General features: G+C 44.6%; 1 long non-coding RNA gene across 3 annotated transcripts; it reads right to left on the minus strand.

Moving 5' to 3' along the window:
* Positions 1-788: 788 nt before the first annotated feature.
* LOC145643513 (uncharacterized) lies at positions 789-2,885 on the minus strand. Of its 3 annotated transcripts, XR_014115958.1 has the most exons (3): positions 2,849-2,885; positions 2,444-2,587; positions 789-1,784 (listed from the first exon to the last, which is right to left on the minus strand). It is a non-coding gene; the product is annotated as an uncharacterized LOC145643513 (long non-coding RNA). The 3 variants fall into 3 exon arrangements; XR_014115956.1 differs by lacking the exon at positions 2,849-2,885 and having other exon boundaries at positions 2,444-2,657; XR_014115957.1 differs by lacking the exon at positions 2,849-2,885 and having other exon boundaries at positions 2,382-2,657.
* Between the last annotated feature and the right edge of the window lie 2,320 nt (positions 2,886-5,205).

The following is a 5,205-nucleotide window of genomic DNA, read 5'->3' on the forward strand; positions in this document are numbered from 1 at the left end:
ACACACCGCCGAGGAAACATTTTCCCACTCGCTCCCCGCCTATTCCTTTCAGTCAACTCCTCATCCCGAGAATCCGAGCAGGACAGCGGGTTTACGTGGCTGACACTTCCGCCGGGCGCCTCCGGTCTGCAAATGAGACCCTGTCTGAAAGCCGTTTGTCTGTCATTCCTCAGTGGATTAGCAAATGTCTCGGGGGCGAGAAAAGAGCTTTTTCACCTGTCATCATACGAAGCGTCAGCAGAGAGGGCTGCAGTTGGAGAAGTGCCATCACTCGCTTTGGAAATCCGATACGCATTAGTTGAATATTCCTCAATACAGACGGTATCATAAGAGCAATCTGAAAGCAAAGCAGGGTGATAGGAACGGTGTGACGGCCTCTCGGCGTGGTTGAGGACAGGAAGACTAAGGGCCATCGAAACAGAACAGAGGCAGGACACAACATTGCGTAGAGGACAGGAAGACACACACACACACACACACACACACACACACAGATGCGTACACACTGTTTCTTTCTCTCTGATCCCCTATCACAGACACACACACACACACACACACACACACACACATATGTGCACAAAAACACACACGTATTCTGTTATCTTCACCAAACAGTGTTTCCTATAAACCTCATCCTGGTGCAGTCAGTGTGTTCTGGAGTAGTCAGTATGTCCTGGTGGGACATGGAGTGTGCATGTAAAGTGATATCACTCCACGTAACTTATTCAGGCTGTGCATTTAGACTGAAACAGATACATAAAAATAAGAACTGTCACAAAATAAATTCATTAGTGTTCAGATATTTAATTCAGCTCAGTTTAGTTAAGTTTAATTCAATCTTTGCATTAATTAAATGTAATTACGTGACTCTCATAGCTCTTTTACATATACTGGCATAAAGCAGCTTTATAAGAAGGAAGTCTGTAACTGATAGATGCGCAATCACACATGAAGTCTCTGAGGTTGGCTAGAACTGAACTGTGTAGCTGGGTAGGATTACAGTTTCATACATCCAATCAAACATGCTGCCTAATTGTACATCAGTCAAAGATGCTGTACACATAACAGATGTAAAATAGTTCACAGATGTAATCATTATACACTAATTACTGCTGTGAGAGGATTAAATCATTTTTGGGAACTTGAGTTTCAAAAAGAAGCAGGACGATTCACAAGAAGTTAACCACTTTAGCAACAGAGCAGCTATACATCATTAGTGTCTATGATCCTAGATGCTCTTTAATTTGACAACATATTCAAGATTTCCAACCTTTGACCTGGTGGACAAAGTTTTACGGTGTTGTTGTATCACTTCTGCAGTAATGTGTCAGGTGCAGCATTTCCTTACTTTGGCTTTCATGGTTTAGTGACGCTAACAGAATAGTGGAACAGCTCCAGATGGAGAAAAGTGGCCCTTATCCGGCTCTCTGTTGAGTCTGTTAGAGAGCAAGTGAGCAAAACTGAACTCGGGTTATGGCACAGTAAAAGCTATACTAACCTTGGGCTAAGCACTCTTGTGTATGTGTGTGTATGTGTGTGTATGTAACACTGACATGCTTCTCTGGTTGCACAAACTGATCTAAGGTCCTCTTTGGCAAAACTGTCTTCAACTTGGTGCTAACAAGCATCACGGCGCTGATCCATATCTGATCCATATCTGATCGCTCCTGAGCGAATGCCCAAAGGGACACCAGCTCTACCTCTCCGTGAGGTTCTTTGTGCAGTGCCAGGTTGTGTGTCAGGCCACTCATCTCTAGCTCCGCCACATCAAAGCCGCCACCGCTCTGGCCAAGATAAAGCCAAAGATTAGCACATAGAAGCCAGTCCAGGGTAATCGATCCCAGAATCAGGTTTGCTTTCCTTTAATGAAATGGCAGCTGCTATCAGGGCTGTCAAAGAACAGAGGTCAAGCAGGAGATCTTTGTAACCGGGAGAAGGTGTTTTGCACAGAAATGGATGGGGCTTGCAGACCCCTGCCCAGGTTTGAATTATTCAGTCACCCTCCAGTTACCTTGCATGACTTTATAATTTGCTGATTATGGCAAAATAGTCACTCTGCTTTGACAGGCTTTGTTCTTTGTCTGTCAAACACTACATTTTTGTAGAATTTTATCCAGTATGTCATGTTTATCAATATAATGAGAGCTGAACACATGGCCCTGCTGTTGCTAGCACCTTACTCTACCTGCTGTAGCAGGTGAGCTACAGGAGTGTTACATACAAGAGTGTTACATACAGGAGTGTTATGGTTTAGAGTCAACTGAAAGCATGCAATTCCATCAAGGTTCAATTTTCCACTGAAAACAAGACAAAAATACTTACACACAAACACACACTGTCTCTCTCATACACACAAATGCATGCAGTCTCTCTTTTACTACCTCTTTCTCTCAGTGTCTCCCTTTTGCCTCCCTCTTTCCCTCGATCTCTCTATCTCTCTCACCATCCCTGCTGTCAACAGCCACCGCGCTGCTCCTTTCGGAGGGAGGCTCAATTCGATCCGCCATCCCTCGCTGACTGACAGCCTGGTTCCGCTGGAGCCCTCGAAACACTGCCAGCCACGGTGGTTAGGGAGGATCTACACTGCCTGGATACAAAATATACAGCAGCGTGTATTCTACTGTAGTTCAACAAAGCAGCTCAGCCAAGCGATCGGCTCTCGGAAACAGTGCTGTTCTAGCGCTGAGTCATGAGGGTTTCGTGCTCATGACGGAACACCCTGAACAGTTTTGCGAAAGCACACAAATTCTGACATTGTAGACCAGAAGGAGTTAACAGGATGTTTCAGTTAAGCATACAAGCAAAATCTACTCTTAGATGAAATAAAATAAACACATGAAAGTCCTACCCTGGAAGTGGCAGGCTACTGACTGCTGAGAAGAGCTACTTCCCACACACGGAAAAAAAATCTCCAGAATTTATTCATCTGAATTGTGGACATCAATTCCACATTAATTATCTGCTTTTTTTCTAAACATTTGTATTATTTCAACAACTTGGTGGAATATAATTTCACTTTAGGTTCAAACAACACTTGATTAAATTGAATAATGTGGTTTAGTGTATTCAGCTGGGGTAACTTCCTTAGTTTGAGTGCGGCTCTCACACAGCCGTGGTCTCCTCCAGACATGCAAGGATACTCAGCAATGCTTCATGGGTAACTATGTACACAGCTGTGACACTCTCCTTATAGGCAACAGCCTTCAGACTTTTCAGACCTGCAGTGTGAGGTGAGTCTGCAAAATCCAAGGAAAAAAGGTGACAAAAATGACTTCAAATCCTGCTTAACAGTCTCTAGTTCTGCAACCTTTTTTGTTGTTTATTCCTAACCCTGCCTAAATTTATCAGAATACATCATTTAAACACATAATTTAAATATATTTAATACATAATTTAAATACATTTAATACATAATACACATCATTTAAATACATTTAATACATAATACACAAAATACGGTTAATACATAATTTGAAGCAAATTGCAGTGGTATACAATTCCAGCTAACATGTCCGAATGCACAACTCAGCTTTCCTTAGCATGGATTGGTTATAACAGCACATCACCAGTTTGAGTGCCATTCATGGCAGAAAGGCCTATCTCCAGTGGGCAAGACTGGATCAGTGGAGCAGTGGAGAACTTCCTGTCGGGTGTCCGTGGTTGAGACTGGTAGAGGTGGATTGATGGTGTTGGGAATGCTTTCTGGACACGCCCTGGGTCCTCTGATACCTGTGGATGGACGTTTAGACACTAGCGCGTACCTAAGCAGTGTGGTCAACCATGTTCGTCCATTCAGCTGTTTACCCCATGGCAGAAGGACACTTTCAGCAGGACAAATCACCACGCCACAAGGGTCGTGTAGTCATGGGCTTGTTCCAGAAACAGGACTACGGGTTTTCCTTGTTTCTCTGGCCTTCACAGTCCATAGATCTCAATCCTATAGAGCATCTCTGGGCCGAGGTAGAACGGCTGTTCGGAGCACGTCAGTACCTCCATCTAATCTGCAGCAACGGTGAGAAGCTGTCCTAACCATATGGGTCAAGGCTCCTGCAGAGTGATTTCAACGTCTAGTGGAGTCTATGCCACAAAGAACTGCTACGGTTCTGAAGGCAAAGGAGGTCCAGCGCACTACTAGCTGGGTGTCTCTGATAACGTGGCCATTCAGTGTATAAGTAGCCTATGCTTTTGCCATTCAGAGAGCGATTGTAATTAAAACAATGTTGCTTTGGATTACTCCAGCTCAGCAGGCGGTGCTAAGCAACCAGCGCTGGTATTTCGTCTGTTTCAGAAAACAAAAGTTGACTTTATGAAAATGAAGAGAATCCTGGCCCCAAAGATGATGGCACAGGATCGGTGAACAGCTGTTCTGATGGTCATCTAGTCTTTCTACTCTATAGTGTTAATCAGTAATTAATCCAGTTGTTCCCAAGCTCAGTGTCTGCGGCCCCGTGTGGGAGTGAACGGAATGTGCTGTTCAGAAAGGTAGAACAAGTCTGTAACAGGAGGACGTTTGTTTATAAATGTCCTTGCTGCTCCATTGGTCTGCACTGGCAGTTATTATTCATTAAAACTGGGCCTGACGTTGAACGTTGTCTTTTTCCATGACAAATGGCTCGATAGACACAATATGAAATATGAAAACAAAGCTAACCCCTCCCAACCACACCCGGACACACACGCACACACACACACGCACACACCCACACACACACAGTCTGCTAGCTGTTTCCTACTCCATTTTGGGCTTACCCCCTAGATTTTGTGGAAAGTTTCGTTCCTCGCAGATGGAGGTTGAGCGTCGGGGCCCTTTGCTTGTCTGAAACGGTGGGTTGTTGAATTGAATTTTGGTGTTATTTTAGTAGGAAGCAGCTGTGTGGGCTGGCCGCTGGTGGGAGAGTGAAAGCGTACACACGCCATCAGACCAGAGCTGCGGCCTGCCTTTCTGTTTACTCAGCACACGCCTCCCCTGAAAGCCTGAAGTATCAGACATGAAGAAAATGGTCTCTGGACAGTGTGAGTGTACGAGAGAGAGAGAGAGAGAGAGAGAGAGAGAGAGAGAGAGAGAGAGAGAGAGAGAGAGAGAGAGAGAGAGAGAGAGAGAGAGAGAGAGAGAGAGAGAGAGAGAGAGAAGGCCTGTCTTTGCAGCTACATTCTGGGGTTGAGTGAGGTGGAAAGATTTGAGTTAGGATGTAGGGGTTGAGTGAA

Source organism: Electrophorus electricus, chromosome 13, assembly GCF_041902795.1.
Source record: "Electrophorus electricus isolate QZ-2024a chromosome 13, ASM4190279v1, whole genome shotgun sequence".
NCBI classification, from domain to species: domain Eukaryota; kingdom Metazoa; phylum Chordata; class Actinopteri; order Gymnotiformes; family Gymnotidae; genus Electrophorus; species Electrophorus electricus.